The following is a 19,981-nucleotide window of genomic DNA, read 5'->3' on the forward strand; positions in this document are numbered from 1 at the left end:
CAGCATCGAATTGTTTTGAAAGATGGGGCTAAAGCGATGGCACACAAGGTTTGCAAAGTACCTCTAAGCATGCGTAACGAGTTGAAAAGTGAACTGGAAAGACTACGTCAGTTGGGTGTGATTGAACCAATCGAAGGATCAGAATGGTTGTCTCCCATAGTTCTGGCGCGTAAGCCGGATAAATCCCTTAGGATGTGTGTGGATTTGCGCGATTTGAATGCTTGTATTTGGGTTGATCGACAACCATTGCCCAACATCAATGAGATGTTATCTACCTTAGAGGGTGCCAAATATTTTTCAACTTTGGATATTTTTTCTGCATATCATCAGATTGAGTTAAGTAAAGAATCTAGACATCTCATGTCCTTTGTCACACCTGAGGGTGCTTTCCGTTATTTAAGAATGCCTTTCGGATTGGCGTCGGCTTCTGCAGTGTTCCAACGTCTGATGGGAAATCTATTTAAGAACACTGCAGGAGTCGTTTTTTTTTCAAGATGATATTCTTATTCATGGTAAAAATGTTCAAGAACATAACGAAAGAGTAAAAACTGTGTTAGATATTATAAAAAGTTATGGTTTAACCTTAAGAAAAGACAAGTGCAAATTCCTCAGAGATGGTGTTGATTATTTAGGACATCACATCTCAGAAAAAGGTGTCGAACCTAAAATGAAATTATTAGATGCCATCCAAAACGCACCAGAACCCCAGAACAAAGACCAACTACGTTCTTTCTTAGGGTTGATCGAATATTATGCCAAATTTATGCAAAAATTATTCTGACAAAACCATATCTTTACGCAATTTGTTAAAAAAATGTCAAATATGACTGGTCACAACAGTGTGCTAGTGATTTTAAATTGTTGAAGGATGTAATTGTACAAGCACGCCCTCTCAAGCTTTTTAACATCAATGATCATTGCATTGTAATTACTGATGCCAGTAATGTAGGTCTAGGGGCGGTCCTAATGCAAAAGAGACCTGACAATAGGGAAGAAGTGATCGCTTTTGCTTCTAGGACTCTTCGGGGTGCCGAGAGTACCTATTCGACTATCGAAAAAGAAGCATTAGCTTTGTGGTGGGGCGTACAGTACTTTAGAAATTTTCTTTGGGGCAACCACATAATTCTAAAAACTGATCACAAACCTCTAGTAGACCTTTTTACAACTAAAGGTGGTGGGAGAGCTTCTCCTCGTATAGCGAAATGGCAATATAGACTCGCTGAATTCAATTATCATCTGGAATATGTTCCTGGTATAAGGAACAATGTAGCTGACTGTTTATCCAGATTACCTCTTCCTCATAATGATTTGGAACTATGTTGTGATCACTTGGAAATGATTTGTGCAGTCAGCACGGTGTCTGAGATTAATACTGTATTATCAGAGGCGTATTGGAAACTTGCGATATCTGCAGATGTTGAGTTATGTAGCGTGATTGAGTTTATTACTCATGGCTGGCCAGATAATAAGTTCCTTCCTGCTGAGTTAATTCCCTACAAAAGAGTCTGTGACGAATTATCTTTGGTTGATGGAATATTACGCAGAGGTGGTTTGTTAGTAGTTCCAAAATCACTTTGCAAAACAGTCTTAGACTTAGCTCACGTTGGTCACTTGGGCATTCGTGCAATGAAAAGGAGAGTACGTGAAGACTTTTGGTGGCCTGGTGTAGACAGAGCTATAGAACATTGTGTTCGTGACTGTGGTGCTTGCATCCTGAGTGATAAAACCCAAGTTACTTATCCCTCTGCAGTGAATCCCATTCAGGTGAAAGAGTTGCCTTGGCATAAATTGGCATTTGATGTAGCTGGTCCATTCAATGATTTGGGAAGCACTCCCAAGTATGCGTTAGTTTTAATTGACTATATGTCCAAATGGCCAGAAATCAGATTTGTTGATAGCATAAATTCCCATACGATTATCAATTTCTTCAAGGACATCTTTTTGAGGGAAGGCTTTCCGGAGGAATTGGTATCTGATAATGGTACTCAATTAGTCTCTGCTGAGATGCAAGATTTCTTTAAGTCTCATGGTATAAAACATATTCTTACCTCTCTTTACCATCCTTCCAGCAATGGTTTAGTTGAGCGTTTGAACCGAGTAGTCAAGGATCAGTTGCAGTTAGCTTTTATCAATAGTTTAAGTTGGAAGAAAGTAATATCTGACATGCTGTGGGCCATGAGAGTTACACCTCATTCTAGTACAGGAGTGTCACCTTTTACCTTACTCAGGGGGAGAATAGCTGGTTCCAGACTTAATAAGGACTGGATGTTGAGAAAAGAGGTGGATGTAATCAAAATGGGCAGAATAGCTGATGTGAGGGGTGTTACTCAAGCCAAGTATGCTCAAAAGAGTATCAGATCATCTCCTGTGTGTAGTGGGGACTGGGTAAGAATAAAAAAACCTGTGCTTTTGCGCAAGGGTCAAGCTCGATTTTCCCCTCCCGTGCAAGTTAAAGAGGTTAAAGATCATGTTGTGGTATTGACTAATGGGAAGATTTGGAATAAGTCTTCTATTTTGATTGTTCCCAAGTCCCAAGTTGAATTTGTAAAAAACAAATTTGGTCTAGAGTCCCAATTTTCGCCCACCATTTCCCCTGGTCCAAGTGCATCTCCCATCAACAACAGTTCTTCTCCTCAGCGTTGTTCTACCAGACTAAAATCTGTTCCTGCTAAATATCGTGATTTTGTCACTTATTGAATGTAAATATTTTCTTTGCTGCAATTCTGTATTAATGTCTTGTTGTCATAAAAAGTTGTAATGTTAAAGGGGTAAGTGGGTTATATTCTATTATAGAATTTTAATTATTTTAAATGAAGGAAGGGGGATGTGTTAGGATGTTACCTGTTCCTTTAAGTACACGAGGACTCAGTGTTGATATTCAATGTCCTATGATGCAATGGAAGAATGTGTGGAATGCTGGCGAGGGCAGTTGCTGCCGAGTGAGCTGAATACTGGACACATTAAAGAGGAGCTTGTATCTTTACCTGGAATCCTGTCTTCTCTTCAGGTTCATTGAGTGTTTATGTTAATTCAAGCACACATTACTAATATTTAACACTTCGGCATGCATTGTAATGATTACTATGACCACTCTGAAATACTATACAAAAAAGGGGGAATTAAGACAGCATTATTTGATCTCATTGACTGTTGTTCCCAAAGTGTTTCCTCCTTTTTGTGCTGAATCTAAAGAATAGTTTAGAAGCGTAAATAGGACTCATTTATTTATTTCTCAGGTTTATGGATTATGTGCATTTCCTCGAGTATGTTGGGTAAAATCTAGTCTATCTAGAATGTCAACCAATCAGAAGGGAGAGACAGAGATAATTGGCTTTTCATGCCCTGTTTCTGCATGAGACATGCAATTTTCCCGAAAACTTTAGCTGCTAAAATTAAAAGTTCTCATAATCTCTTAATTTTTCTATGGTATTATGTGGAGTGATCAGTGGTAGTCCACCAAGTGACATGGCACTCCCTCAAAAGGTTGTGAGGGTCTCAGAGATTCCCCCGACTCCTGTATAATTGTCCAACTGCTTGTATTGGTGGCTCTATGTGGTGCCTGAATATATTTACAAATGTTTTGGCTGAGAGGGGCCCATCAGAAATTGTGTATCTCACAAGGACGTAGGTTAGGCCTCTATAGGGGTACTATCTAGAAGTCATCTGGCTTTGGTTGCTGGTACTCTGCCACTGCTGTGTTGGTTACGCAGCTATTCGTTCTGCCACTCTTTGAAAGCTTTAGGTTGAGATGCCTTTACCTGAGGATTTAATGAGAGTGGATTTGTTTCGGGGGCTGCTTAAAACTGAAAGACCCCACGGGTGAGTAGTGCGCTCTATAAATGCCTTGATTGATTGATTGATTGATTGATTGATTGATTGAACAAAACATAGCATGCTTATCGGTGAAGTCCACACTGGATGCAACAGAGGTTTGCCTGTCAATGTAATCAAGCAGAGCTTATTTTAAAGATGCTGGCATTGTAAAGAAACAAATTGTGGCTCTGTTAGTGGTTGGAATAGCTGTGGTATTTTTGTTCGAAACTTGAGTCTAGGTATAGTTTTATGTGTCCGTTTCAGAACTCCTCTGTGTTTAGTTTTCCTTCTCAGTAGTAAACAGCTGAGGTTCATGGGAGATGGTTGAGGCAATATGCACTTTTGTTGACTTCATATACATTGATGTTTTGTCATTTTATTACAGTTCTCCAATTGTAGTTTTAGTATATCCTTTTTAGGTCTCGGCCTGCGTAGGCTGCGCTTGCGCAGTCTCGCCGGCGAGATCGTATGTTTTTGAGTGTGGGGCTTGAACCCGCCCCTCTTCGCCATTGGCTGGCTTCCTAAATGGAGGCCAGCCATTGGAGAAGAGGGGCATCTGTCCGTTTAAGCCCCGTCATTTTGCGATTCAGGGGCGTGTTTTTCATGTTCTTTCTCTCCTCTTCCCATTGGATGGAATTTTACATTCCAGCCAATGGGAAGAGGAGAGAAAGAAAAACACTCCCCGAATCCCAAAATGACTGTGCGTTTCTCCGAGGCATTTCTGCTTGACCTCGGAGAAACATGGTGGTGTTTCCCGAGCTGCTCGGTTCCGCTCGCCTCCCCCTTCCCTCTGCCTCTGCCCACAGCCCTCCTCCATCCTGCTCTCGCCTCCCCCCCTTCCCTCTGCCCGCACCCCTCCTCCGTCCCGCTCTCGCCTCCTCCTTCTCTCTGCCCGCAGCTCTCCTCCGTCCCGCTCTCGCCTCGCCTCCCCCTTCCCTCTGCCCACAGCCCTCCTCCGTCCCGCTCTCGCCGTTGACAGGCAGACCTCCGTGGTCGGGCGCTGCGGGCTGAGTCATGTTCCTTCTCGGGTCCTGCCGGGGTGGTGCTGTGCCTCTGTGCGGCATTTTCACAGTGTGTACAAAAACGCCTCCCGGGCAGCCGCACTCCGTTGTATCGATGTCACTGCCTCTCTGGCAAAATGGCGTCCAGCGACAGGATCTCCCCGCCCCATCCAGCGTAATGTCCGTGTGCCTGCCAGTAGGACCCCGGCTTGGATAGCGGCTTCCTGTGGGGTCTATGTTCCACCCGTGCTCTGATGTCTGGACTGGGGTGACGATGTTCCTAGTCTGGGGTAAGGAGGCCCATGGCATTGGTTGGTGCCCAGACTGGTGTTCGAGTGTGCCCAAAATGAAATGGTGGCTTGTTTGGGTATATATTTACTGGCCTGGAGTTCATTGGTAACTTGGGTTGTATTAAGTGTGGGCTATGGTTAAAAGGGGTCTGATTTGGTCCTTTTAGATTGCAGGGTTTGAGTTGGAGGTAGAAGATCCCTATTGTTGCAGGGAGTTTGATTTGGAGTTACAGTGTGCACTGGAATGTGTAGTAGAAGGCCTGGTATTGATGGGTGATAGGATTGTGCGTGTGTCAGGAAAGTGAAAGCACGCTGCCATGCGCGCATGTGTCGAACTCCGGCAAGCTCCATACACAGCATTTTCATTGCTATGACAAAAAGGTTCGCAAGATGTAGGATGTCTCTCTGAACAGAGAACCAAACTAAATACAATACTAAGCAGGGATGTGACATGGCAAAGGACGCAGTAGAAACTGAGCTATTACGTTGGCTGACAAGGTTTGACGGGCAGCCCTCCATCCCTGCACAATAGTAATACACCGAGGAGGAGAAACCCCTGTCTGTCCCTGTAATAAACATCCAGTGTCAATGTCTCTGTTGCTGATGTGAGGTGTCTCTTATTTTAATAGCAATCGCGGCTGGTTCAGTCCCACAGTTAACAGCCTCCGTAATGAAACAGATGATGACTGGTCAAAACATTCTTGTTGTATAAATGACGGGCGTGTGGTGAGGGGCAGTGGGTGCCCAGGGCATGGACGCCAGCGCACCGGCTGACCTGGACTGAGGGAAGCAACGGGTGAAATCTGGGGTGTGGTGGGGGCCTCGAATAACCCATTTGTAAATAAGGCGAGTCCCCGGGGTGAGGGGGTGTGTGTGTCTCTGTGGCTTTGTGTGTGTTGTGTTGCTCTGTGTGTGGCTTTGTGTGTGTGTTCATCTGTATGTGGCTCTGTGTGTGTGTGGTTCTGTGTGTGTGGCTCTGTGTGTGTGTGGGGGGGCTCTGTGTGTGTGTGTGACTGTGTGTGTGTGTGTGTGTGGCTCTGTGTGTGTTTGTGTGGCTCTGTGTGTGTGTGGGGGGGCTCTGTGTTTGTGTGTGTGTGTGGGGATCTGTTTGTGTGTGTGGCTCTGTGTGTGTGGGGGGGCTCTGTGTGTGGGGGGGCTCTGTGTGTGTGTGTGGGGCTACTCAAACTTTACTCAATCTCTTCTACTTTCTAATACTCTCAATTCACACTCTACTACTCACTCTACTAATCACACTCTAATACACCCTCTAACTACTCTCCACTACATACAAGTCACACTCCTCACTACTCACTCAATTACACTATCCACAATTTTATACTCACTCTCTACTACTGTACTACTCTCTACTACACTCTAATACTCAAACGTACTAACTAACTACTGCTCTCTAATATATACTCTATTTTAAAAGTCATTCACTACACACTCTACTAAATAGATATACTACTCCATATACTATCTACGACTCACTACACTAAATCTATTTCTATATAGTACTTTTCGTTACTCAGTACTACTCTGTGTCTACTGCACGCTAACTCCTACACGCTCTCTACACACTATCTACTACTCACTCTATACTACTCTCTACTAATCTACACTACTCACTAACTACTATTGCCTACAACTCACTCCTACTCTACTCTATTCAAGTATACTCTCAATTAATAAACTAGTCACTCTCTACTAACTATTAATCACTGCTAATACTCTACTACTCTCTAATGCTCACCTATTGCCATTGTAAATGACAATACCATTTATGTTTTTTAAAAAACAAAAATGCAATGCCAACAGCTCTAACTTTAACAAAGACGAGACTATTGCATTGTAAATGCTTGTTTATTTATTTATTTATTTATATTTATTTTCACACACGTACAGTGAACACAGCTTGACGCCTACAACCACTGGGGCCGGAAGCATTTTTGAAGCATCTTTAGACTCGTATAACACAGCCATTTTGCCGACATCCCTGAGGCCCAGCTGTGGTTCAGCCCTCCTAACATTGGAGGAGTCAATGTGACATACAGTTCAATAGTTGCTCTGAATCACTGCCACTGTATCTAACTTATAACCTCAACAAGCCCATATTGAACCCCCTAACCCTTCCCTCCTGCCATTTCAAATGTCCATCTGATGTTGCACGCCTGCCCGTCCAACTACTATACGTGTACTATAATCTTCCTATATTAGTCAGTGTGAAGTCTTCTGCCCTTACAGTTAGCTGGAATAGCCTGGTCACTTTCCCCGTGATCACCCTGTCCACCCTCTTTTGGTCCATCTTTTAAATAGCACCCTGGAGGTCTGCACCCCCTTGCAAACGGCTCCCATATATCCACAGGCCTAGATCTTACTGGCATTAGTTCCCAATAATTCGTCAGCTGATCTCTGCAGTACGTGGCTGCGTGCAGCCATCCTGCTATCGTGGGGGGGCGTTGCTTCTTCTAGTGCATAGCCACCTGCCGCTTTGCCAGCAGCTGCAACATCGCTGTTAATTTTCGCAAGCTTTCTGGTATTTCCAACACAAATCCCATTAGTGCTATCAATGGGGTGAGGTGTAGCTGTGTCTCAGTAATATCGCCAATGTGCCTGCTCACCTCCTCCCAATAGTGCGCTATCGACCCGCAAGCCCAGGTCAGATGCAGGAATGTTGACTCTTGCGCCCCACATCTCCAGCATCTCGTGTCAGGCTGTAAACCCATACGATGTAGCTGTAGCGGTGTTCTGTATACCCTGTGTCAAAACTTGAAGTGTATAAGCTGCAGCCTATAAATAAGTGATAGATGTTCTAGCTGCGAGCAACAGAATTGCCACTATTTGTCGGTTATAGTGGTACCCGTTTCAGCCTCCCATTGTACTTTAGATGTGCTCGTAGTGATAGGGGACGAATTCTGTGTAATGCTATATATATGGGTTATCAATTTGCGAGGAGATGCATTCGACAATACATCTTCTAGTGCTGCCAAAGTGGGGGGCGCCTGCGTAAAGTTATCATATCGGGCTCTACTTGCAGCCCTGAGTTGGTAATATAACAGCATGTCTGATGCCGATGGTGTCTGTTGTTTGCACATTTGTTGGAGCTCAATAAATGTATTGTCAGGATATAGGTCCCCCCCTTCGTCAAGTCATGGGCCTTCACTCTCAGTGTGGTGGCACGGTCCGATCAGCGGCGCCAAAAGTGGATTTCCTCCCAACGGCATTGATGGTGTGTGTAGTTCGCTGTGACCTGCCCTTTTAGCTATGTTTCTCCAGGCCCATCTCGTTTTTTCTACCATGTTAATTTCATCATGTGGCCTCTTGTATGGCTGGTATACTGCCGTGTTTAGCGGGGTAGGCACAACTCTAGCGGGTTCTATCACTACATGCCGTTGGTATGGGGTAGGATGGTGCCAAAAATGTAGGTATTGCGCCTGTGCGCTATATGCATAGAGCTCTAAGTCCGGGGCCGCCAGCCCCCCCTGAGCAAATGGCAATGTCAACAAGTTCCATGATACCCGGGTTGTCTGCCCGCCCATGTTAACATGATGATATTGGTACGCAGTCTTTTTAAAAAATGTGTGTTCAGTGGCATCAGTATATTTACAAAGAGATATAGGAGTTTGGGGAGTATTACCATTTTCGTTACAGCTATGCGGCCCGTCAATGACAGCGAGAGTCCCTTCCAACACTGGACTTTACTTTCGATCCAATCCATCACCTTCCCGTAGTTAGCTAACCATATATCCTGTATGGACCGACTTATCCATATGCCGAGATAGCGTGTTGTGCTGTCCGCCCATTGAATGGGAAATTCCGTCTCATATGGAGCAGTGCCGTCCGTGAGTGGTAGCATTACCGACTTCTCCCAGTTTATCCGTATTCCTGTTAAGCCTCCAAAGCGCACCAGTTCTCTCATAATTACATCAAAGTTTTCACTTGGGTTTACAAGATATATAGTCGGGTCATCTGCGTACATAGTTCTAGTATATCCTTAAGTAGCTCATTCTTATAATAAGCGTTTCCTTGTAGCCGACACGTTTCAGGTTTATGGCAGGATACCAGTGTTTTTTTCCAAACCTGACAGACATATTCTTAGCATGAACCGTTTGCTGTTTAGAGGTTGGATGTTTACTATAATGCACCTGACCAATCACCTACTGCTTAGAGGAAGAATGTGTGCGTCCATGTCCATCTTGGCATTATCCTTGTATTGGATTGCTGTCCACCACTCAAACATTGTAAACACTCATCTGAAAAACATTATCTCATGAATGTATAAAACACTTTGGTCCTCATTGTAAGAACTGCAGGCCATTTGAAACGATTCTGGTATTTGAAGCAGTTAGCATCAGATTTTCGCAAGGGCTAACATACACAAATTTCCAGTGAATTAGTATTACCACATTTCTTGATGTGGTACTAACACTTTTCTCTCAATATGAACATCTTATTCAATTTGCCGAGAATCACATACTGCAGATTTATTATGATTTTTCTCACTGGCCTCGGCGAAATCTAGATGTTGGCCTTTATTTTTTCATCTAAACTACTTGTGTATTTCTTGGTTCTTTGAATATTTCTGGATTTTTCTGAAAGCGACTGTAGCTGCTAAGGTTGCTAAAATGAAGTGAAAATATAGTGTGTGTCTGCAACATGCGTCTTTCAAAGTAGCAGTGCATCAAGGTTGATCTGCTTAGTGAGGGAATGTCCTGCATGCACTTTTATCCAGTCGTGGCTACTGCCACTATGGAGTGGTGGGACGACAGTGCAGCAGGAGTGTTCAGGGGGGTTGAATTAAAGATTTTTTTTTAACTTACCTGTTCCTGCTCTAGCGTTCTGCTGCTTCTGGCAGATGGCAGTTACCAAGGCATTAGACTCCCCATCCAATCCAGACGCTGCTCTCATACTATGAAAGCAGCGTGGGGATTGGCCTGAGCGGGTTGGTTTTGCGCTTTGCTCAGCCACAGGGAGTCCATGCCTTTCTCTAACCCAGCTGTAGAATACAGTCTGGTTAGAGAAACCTAAGTGCGCGTGTCTATTTGGCCGACCTAGGAGGGCCGGCCAAACAGACATGCACACTTAGAAGTTCACAATTTTCCTCCTACTCCCTCCAAAGGCCCCTCCCTACACACGCTGGCTCAGAGCCAGCAGCTGAAAACTAAAATGATAATAAAATAGCGTTTTAGTTTTCCGGTTCTGGCTTTGAGCCAGTGGGGCGAGGCTCCTCCGCTATTGAGGAGGAGCCATCGCTGCTTTTATCATGTTTCCGCCACAGATTGGAGAACTGCAGAGTCAATTCTGTGAATGCCATTGGCAGGGGGAACAGGCCTTACACACTTTCTGAAGGAGGTGGGACTCCTCATAAACGTATATACTTATCTTAATTCTAGAGTTTCACTACCAATTGGAACATTTACGTATTCTTACGGCCAAAGCCCGCCTCGAGTAGGTTATAGAAGGTTTTTTAGTTAGTACCAAATGATGAAAACTCTGAGGAGCATTAAAGCTTTTGAGAAACCAACGGGCCATAGTGAGACAATTACCGAATCTTGGCCTTGTAAAAAGAAATGGGAAAAAAAACAATTTGAGACACAAAGTAAATTAATGTATTACCTATAGTACACCAGAGCTTTTAAAGCAAGTGGCACTTTTTTTTTACCTCATGCAATAAAATAACTGCAGAATACATATTTTAAAATGTTGCCTATTGCAGTTGGAATATGTCTTAATTCTCTTTCCTAAAATTATTTCCCCATCGTTTATCTTCAAATTGTCTAAGTTTCCATAGATCTATTATATTTGGTTGTGAACAATCCCTTGGATTTACATAATTATATTTGATAGTCATTTCATGATTTATATAGATAACGTTTAGTGCCTTAATTTCCATCACCTACCTGAATTTTACACCAAGATTTCCATATTACTATAATTGCAGAGGTGTAATTTTGCATCTACATTTGTACCACCTTCGAAGTGAAAAAATACATTCATAAGATTAGAAAATGGCAAAGCAACATAAAATGTCAAGTGAATAGGGTGCTGGTGGCACAGCGAATGGTTAAATGCAATGGACCTTATACATACAGTCTAAAATGATTAAAGCCACATTTACATTGGGACCAACAGTATGTATCACAATTTCTTAATCTTTTTGAAGACACAAATTCTGGGGCTTCCTTAATATTGACGTTTTGACCACAAAGGAAGTCAAAACTGGACAGGGCCATCACCAGGACAGCGAGTCATCTGGGAGCCGTCATTCACGAATTCCCAAAAGAGATGCATTGGAATTGGTCAGTGTGGGAGACAGGCAGATCCTGCAAATGACGACTCCAAAGGGAATCAGTATGTTCTGTCGCAATGTGTTGTGTGCAAAGTCGCTCTGCCAAAGCACCTACATTGTACTTTCAGATCAGTTGTGCAAACAGTGAATGAAGGGTTATCTGAAAGAGTGGCTGAGTGTGGTAAATCTCCAGGCTGGAGGTGCAGATGGTGAAACGGGCGAACTCAGTCCATGAGTAATTGAGAAGGGTGGTCCAAAATCGTGGTAATTGGACTTTCTAACCCAGGGTTTGTTATCTTGTATCTGTCATGCTGGATTCTGCACTCCACCTCACCTAAACATTCTCCGTACTCTGGATCCCATGATTGCAAATGTAAACTATCTAGCGGCCTGAGTGACTGCAGACATAGCAAGCCTCCAACCCCTCGGACCGCAGGTCCAGGCAGTGAAAAGAGAAGGCTTCAGACTTACGTGAAACAGTCAGAAGTGAGTTCCGAAGCTCTGCTTGGTATGCCCAAAGTGTACGGTCGTAGGGCCCAGTACTCTTTGAAAGATTACCCCTTGAGAAGAGCGCAAGTTCCAGGAGCGTCAACAAGTGTGGATGGCCAAGCAGTATCCCTTCTCCATCACAAATTGTCTAATTGCACAATTGCATGAGTCGAGGGAGGCATCCCTTGATAGCATTGCTAATGCATTCATTGAAGTGAAGGAACCACCTCTGTGGGTGTGCTGACAGGGAAACTCCTCTGGAACATTCCCTACTGGAGAAGGAGCCGCTGGGACCCTTCTGCAACGGCAAGGTGCTCTCTGGCACCAAAGCAGCTCAATCTGCAGCTTGAGTTGTTTTCTGATTGCAAGGCACTGGTTGTAATGTGCCCCTAGTTCCTAAACTATAATACTTATTCATTCTACAGTATCTTTAGATGGACAGAAAGCCAGCTTGACTTAGCAGTGCATTCATCACTTTCTTTCAGCGGCCAGGGGTATTTGGCTGAAAGGGACAGCAGTACGGACATGTATTCAGTGGTTTTAGCCAGATGCGCTGTGTACTTTATTACTTTTGAAATGATGTGCCACAGTATGAATTATTTTCGCACCAAATCATAAGCTATTGGAACAGCCCAATTTACTATGTATTTATTTCGGCGTGTAAGGGACAATAGTGAGTAACAGATTTGTGAGAAGTAAGCTGAGCAGCCTTCCATAATGTACTGCCCAGAACAAGACCCGAAAGGTGAAGCTGCCAAAGATAATTACATTCCACACACTTTTGTTAGGAAAGTGACACTCAGCCTGGAATGCGAGTCACATTAAGCTGAGGATATTCCGTTTCAAGCTCTGGCACAGTCTTTACCCTTCCTGATGGAGCCTATTTGACACCAACACGCCAGTCGCACATGAAGGAACAAAGGCCGACATCCCAAGTGACGTCTCTGGTGACAAACAGAAACCGTAGTAGGCGGCAAAACATTAAGTAGCAAGTGTAAGCTGCTGCCCCACAGAAGTAGGATGTACAGACACGATTTAAATAGTCTTTCGATTCAAGAGTTATTCAGCCCTTTTGCTTGGAACGCTGAGGGTTAATCCCCGAATATGTATTTGTGCAGATGTGCGCGCCATTACTGTCTGCTTATCTCTTACTTGGTCAAAAGCTTGCTACTACTAAAGACTGCCTCGCGCATGCGAGCTCGAGGCACAAGGGGGCGTTTCCTCTGCAGCCAATCTTTTCCCCATTATTTTTACATCCAAATTGTCTGAAATATGGAATGATATGAAGAGCGCCGCGGCAGTGGGCCTCATAGGTCAATTTTAAGCACATTGCGCGCGCGGGGTTGGGGAGAGCCGAGGTATTATGAGCCCAAGTGCTCACACGAGTAAACTCAAGAGCCCTTGAACCGAGAAAAGCGTGAAACGTTTATTTTTTCGGAAATCAACTGCAATTTCAGGCTCAGTCGAGGCTCCTGCTAGAAGAGGCATAGTTTATGGAAATCACAAAAACAGGTTTAATCCAACATTAGCGGCGAGCACGCCAACCGGTGGTATTAGGCCGATGTTTGCTCACGGCAGGTTCGGTTGCTAAGGACACCTGCAGTGAATAGCAATCACCCGATAGCTTCCCTAGCAACCGATCTAGAAAGGTCCTCGTGAAGGCAGCACAATTATGTTCTAATGTAACATTTAAGTCAACAAGCAGTAACAAATCTGGGTGTCACTGCAGCTCCCCGAAGCTCAGACGAACAGCTCATTTTTTCTGAGCTTCACGCTGCCGCAGTAATTTCGTATTGTTTACTTAAGTGGCCAAATCATAAATCAGCATCAAGGCACTCAGAACTTCTCAACCGAATGAGATTTCTTCACAAATAGATTAATCACAGAGCTGAGGCTTCAAGGAGTAGGCGGATTTAAATCTTCAGCAGACCAGAGGAAAGAAAACGCTGCAATTTTGATCTTGTCTCTTAACTCTAATATTAGTTGATCATCTGGACATTCCGAGTATTCTTTTTCTCGGGAATTATTTTGTGGCCGCATATTTTGTATACTTTTTATGTTTAAGTGTCTCATTTTGGCCTAGCATAGAAGATCCATAGCACATTAGTGAACAAGCTAGCTATTTCCGGGCTCAGTTCTCCCCTCCCTCCCCCTCCCCCCGCTCAGGGATGTGGACGCAGTGGCTTCCTTGTGGGATTGGAGCAGAGGCGAAACCAGTAGTGGCTCCTCGAAGGAGTGCTGCGGGCGGTTGGGTGGGGGAGGGGAAGGGTGGGGGTTAGTAAACTCCGACATACGGCCAAATGGAGGTAAGTAAAAAAATAAATAAATATAATGAATTACATTCCGTGCGCTGCCACGTCAATTGGCCCTCGCCTCACCGCCCCGCAGCGCTCCCTCGAGGAGCCGCTACTGGGCTCAACAAATTTGGGGGGGGGGGGCTACAAAAAATTTCGGGAGGTGGCTGATTTGTCCAGCAATATGCAGAGTGGAGATGCAGGGGCTCTAAGAAGGGGTGAAACCACAACAAAGCCTCGTTAGCAAGTAAATGGTCTTTTAAAGACGTGTGAAGTACTCAGATGCGGCTGTGTGTGTGCCCGGGAAGCTGTCTCAGCCCGGGCTGACAAACATGACCGAGGGGCTGAAGCCGTTTGAGCCCAATGGGCGTTGCGCACCTGGATAGGAGGCCTCTGTAGCTTTCCCAGGCCGTGGTTGAAGACGTGTGTCAGATCTGACCCTTTACACACAGGAGGCTGCATGGCTTTCTGTGTCGATGCCAGCAGGTGCAAGGTTTGCAAGGGGGAAACCCATTCTCCTGTGGCCAGGAGCAAGAGTGGAAGAGCCGAAATAAAACTGTGCTAAATTATATTGCAGCAGCAGCCGTAGGCATGGTGGGAATATCCTATGCAGCAATACATGGAGGCAATGTCCTTTAACATCCAAAGCAATAACCAAGCTCTCATCACAGGCCTATTAATATACAGGCCACCTGGAACGAAAGGTCCTTTCACCAAAGCAATCCAAGCTTTTCTGGAATTGTGCCTAGACACCCCCACATACACAGTCCTAGGTGACTTTAACTTCCATTTGGAAGACAGCAGGGATTCTGTCACCTCGTCTCTGGCTGACAACCTCCATAGCTTTGGGCTGAAACAGCTAACCGCTAAATCTACTCATCAAGCCGGCCATACCTTGGACGGCATTTTTACGAATAACGACAATATAAAAGTGACGTCGGTCCTACCAGTTCCATGGTCAGATCACGCAGCTATTCATTTCATAATAAACCACACTACTCATACCTGCGGCCGCAGGAAACGCCCTATACTAGCCTCAACCATGCCATGGAAATGCATTCAGAGGGAAGATCTAGCCAAAATCCTGTCAAACAATCCCCCCTTATTCAATGATAGCAATGACGGGGCAATTCAACTCAACCTCTGGATAAACAAGGCAGTAAATGAACTAGCCCCTGAAGAGAGTAAGAAACCTAGGAGACAATCAGCCACCTCATCTTGGTATATGCCGGAAGTCAAGCGATTGAAAATCAATTGCCGGTACAAAGAACAGACCAGGAGATCTGATTACAGCTTACCCCATAGAAAGGAGTACACGAAAGCCCTAAATGAGTATAAAATAATGATACAGCAAGCCAAATCGACCTACTTTACTCTTAAAATTCATGAGGCCGCAAACTCCTCTAAGGAGCTATTTAAAACTGTGTCAAGTTTACTCAAATGTCCGAGTGACATAATATTTGCCCCAGACCAACACTTTGTAGACAAGATGGCCTTGTTTTTTCAACAAAAGGTCCATGATGTCTATAATGAGCTTCATGAGGTATCCGACTCAGGAAGTAATATCAACAGGGAACCAACAGTAGTCCCCCAAAACTGCTTATCCCAATTTCCATATCTTGAGGAAGACCAGATCTCTAAAATGATAATACAAGCCAAGTCGGGATCACCTCTAGATCCCTGCCCCCCCTACATATTTCATTTGGCCCCAGAAACAATCAGCAAGACCCTAACCCCGCTCCTCAATGAGATAATTAAATCCGGTGTCTTTCCTCAAACGTGGAAAAAGGCTAGCATCAGACCTATCCTGAAGAAGGTTTCCCTTGATCCAGGGGAGACAAAAAGTTATCGTCCTATATACTGTCTCCCTCTACCAACTAAAATATTAGAAAAAGCCTTAAATCAGGAACTAATGGAGTTTGTCAATCTCAACAACATCCTCGACAACACACAACACGGCTTTAGGTCTTGTCACTCCACTGAGACAGCTCTAATAATAGCCACAGATGAAGCCCGTAGAACCATGGACAAGGGAGGCAGAGCGGTGCTGATACTGCTGGATCTTACGGCAGCGTTTGATACTGTCAATCATGAGGTCCTGATTGATAGGCTAGAATCAGTAGGAGTCAGAGATACTGCCCTGACCCTACTTAAATCTTTTCTAGGAAATAGAATCCAACAAATCTATTGGGAATGCCTGCAATCGGAAGAATTCTCTCTTCCGTGTGGGGTCCCACAGGGCTCGGCACTCTCCCCTACCCTTTTTAACCTTTATGTGACCCCGCTCGCCTCACTAATAAAAGCACATGGCCTGAAATTGGTGTCGTACGCTGACGATATGCAACTGAAGGTATCACTTACGCAAACGATTGAAGTCACTGCGGAACAGTTTAGAAACTGCCTCCTAAGCATAAAGAGCTGGATGAATAAGAACTTCCTAAAACTAAACACCGAAAAAACTGAGGTGATTGAGTTTGGACATAAGACCTCCATCTGGAGCCAACTTTGGTGGCCGCCAGAGGCAGGTACCTGCCCCGTGCCTGCACAAAAAGTCAGAAACCTAGGTTTCTGGATAGATAAAGATCTTACTCTCACTTCACAAGTAAATCAAGTGACATCCGCATGCTTCTTTACCATCAAAACCCTTAGAAAAATACTCCCCCTGATCCCACCTACATTAAGGAAAACAGTGGTCGGTGCTCAAGTTCTCCCCCGCATCGACTACTGTAACGCTATGAACCTGGGAATAGGTGAAAGGCAGCTTTCTAAACTACAGTCACTGCAAAATGCCGCGGCAAGAGTACTGCTGGACCTCCCAAAGTGCCACCCAACATCTAAGGCCATACGCCAACTCCACTGGCTTCCAGTCCGTCAGAGATTTCAGTTCAAAGCCCTCTGTCTAGTTCACAAAACAATAGTTGGAGGAGGAGCAGAGGACTTGAAGGCTCTTTTTCCGCACTATGTCCCAAGCCGAACACTAAGATCTGCCAGCCTGGGCCTGATTACAATTGCGAGAATAAAAAGAGCACGCTGGGAGGCAGGACTTTCTCTCATGAGGCAGGTAAGCTATGGAATACCATGCCCATTAAGCTTCGCCTACAGTCTAATAAGAGCTGTTCCAGAAAGGGATTAAAGCCCTGGCTTTTCACTACGCCCTAGTCACCCAGTAGTAGCCTTACCCTCCTTGCAGCGCCAAGACGCCACGGTATAAGTGCGCTAAATAAATACTTCAGTCAGTCAGTTTGTAAGTCAGTCAGTCAGCAGTGCTGCTTTATCAATTGTAGGCCAGGCTATTGGCCTCGGATGTACACCTGTATCTGGTCACTGTGCTGACCAAATTGTGGCAATGGAACCTGTCAAAGACGCAGATGTTCACGCAAGTCTGCAATGGAATTTTAGACCCCCAGAAAAGTGAGGTATATCTGGTTCCTGGAGAGACTCCATTGGCCTTTTAAAAAGCAAAGAATCCAACCGCCTCTCTCAGCCAGAACCCACCCGCCAGCGCAACGGACCCCAACGAAGCAGCCCGGAACTTCACACAGTGGCTGACCGCCTGCGCTGACGACCTCGCACCACTGAAGAACCCTCCCAACAGACCCAGAAGCAAGAAGGCATCCTGGTTCACCGACGAACTCAAGGACTCCAAGAAGACCTGCCGCACTCTCGAGAAAGCCTGGCTCCTCGACCGGACCACCGACAACATGACCGCCCTCAAACACGCCACCCGCAAGCACCACCAGCTTATCCGCACCACCAAGAAGAAATCCCTGAAGGAACGACTGGACAACAATACCCACGACAGCAAGGAACTCTTCAGCATCGTCAAGGAGTTCTCCAATCCCAGCACCGGCACCAACGACATCACTCCGTCACAAGACCTCTGCGACTCCCTCGCCTCGTTCTTCCACCGCAAGATCGCCGACATCCACAACAGCTTCAGCGCTCCATCCATGCACCCCACCGTCGAACCAACGCCCCCCACCACCACCACCACCCTCCGCACCTGGACTACGGTGACTACCGAGGACACAGCCCGCACGATGAACACCATCCACTCCGGATCACCGTCCAACCCCTGCCCACACCACATCTTCAACAAGGCCGACTCCACCATCGCACCCCAACTCCGGAACATCATCAACACCTCCTTCAACACCGCCACCTTCCCGGAGAGCTGGAAGCACGCCGAGCTCAGCGCCCTCCTGAAGAAACCAACAGCGGACCCCACCGACCTCAAAAACTTCCGCCTCATCTCGCTCCTCCCTTTTCCTGCCAAAGTCATCAAGAAGATCGTCAACAGACAGCTGGCCGCCTTCCTCGAGACGAACGGATCCCTCGACCCCTCACAGTCCGGCTTCAGAGCCAACCACAGCACCGAGACCACCCTCATCGCAGCCACCGACGACATCCGGACCCTGCTCGACAAGGGGGAAACAGTGGCCCTCATCCTCCTGGACCTCTCCGCTGCGTTCGACACTGTCTGCCACCGCACCCTAGTCCAGCGCCTCAGCAACATCGGTATCCAAGAAAAGGCACTGGAGTGGATCATCTCGTTCCTTGCCAGAAGAACACAAAGAGTCCGCCTCCCCCCGTTTCGCTCCGAGGCCACCGAAGTCATCTGCGGCGTTCCGCAAGGATCCTCACTCAGCCCCACCCTCTTCAACGTCTACATGAGACCTCTTGCAGCCATCGCACGCCAGCACAACCTCAACATCATCTCTTACGCCGACGACACCCAGCTGATCCTCTCCCTCACCAGAGACCCCGACACCGCCAGAACCTGCCTACACGAAGGGATGAAAGACGTCGCCGAGTGGATGAAGGACAGCCGCCTGAAACTGAACTCGGACAAGACGGAAGTCCTCATCCTGGGATCCTCGCCCTCCGCCTGGGACGACTCCTGGTGGCCCCCGGCCCTGGGCAGCGCACCCAAGCCAACCGACCACGCATGCAACCTGGGCTTCATCCTGGACTCCTCCCTCTCGATGACCAGACAAGTCAACGCCGTCTCCTCATCGTGCTTCAACACCCTGCGTATGCTTCGCAAGATCTTCCGTTGGATCCTGACCGAGACCAGGAAGACAGTCACCCAGGCACTCGTCACCTGCCGAATGGACTACGGAAACGCCCTCTACGCCGGAACCACAGCCAAGCTACAGAAAAGACTCCAGCGCATCCAGAACGCCTCCGCCCGACTCATCCTGGACGTCCCCCGACGCTGCCACATCTCCAGCCACCTGAGGAACCTGCACTGGCTCCCCGTCAACAAGAGGATCACGTTCCGGCTCCTCACCCACGCACACAAGTCTCTCCACGACCTGGGCCCCAAGTACCTCAACGACCGCATGACCTTCTACACGCCCACCCGCCAGCTATGGTCCACCAGCCTCGCCCTCGCCGCCGTACCACGCATCCAAAGAGCCACCGCCGGAGGAAGATCCTTCTCTTACCTAGCTGCCAAGACATGGAACTCCCTCCCCATCCACCTTCGGCTGACCCAGGACCATCTCGCCTTCAGGAGACAACTCAAGACCTGGCTGTTCGAGCAGTAGCATACCCCTTCCCCCAAGCGCCTTGAGACCCTCCCGGGTGAGTAGTGCGCCATACAAATGGATTGATTGATTGATTGATTGACTGATAAGCCCATAATTGCAATTTTTACCTACAACGTGGTACCATTCGATGTTCTAGAACAAAAGAAGGATGCTACCTCTTTTCAGAACATAAACCTGTTGTCAAGGAGGACAACAATAAATGAAGAGGCACAACAATGCAGCAGAAACATTTAAAAATGAAATTGGGTTT

At 46.2% G+C, this 19,981-nt stretch overlaps 1 protein-coding gene across 1 annotated transcript in view; it reads left to right on the forward strand.

The window, feature by feature from the left end:
• CAMK1D (calcium/calmodulin dependent protein kinase ID) overlaps window positions 1-19,981 on the forward strand; it is a 1,511,583-nt gene that overhangs the window by 375,342 nt on the left and 1,116,260 nt on the right. The window lies entirely within an intron of this gene.

This window comes from Lissotriton helveticus, chromosome 1_1, assembly GCF_964261635.1.
Source record: "Lissotriton helveticus chromosome 1_1, aLisHel1.1, whole genome shotgun sequence".
NCBI classification, from domain to species: domain Eukaryota; kingdom Metazoa; phylum Chordata; class Amphibia; order Caudata; family Salamandridae; genus Lissotriton; species Lissotriton helveticus.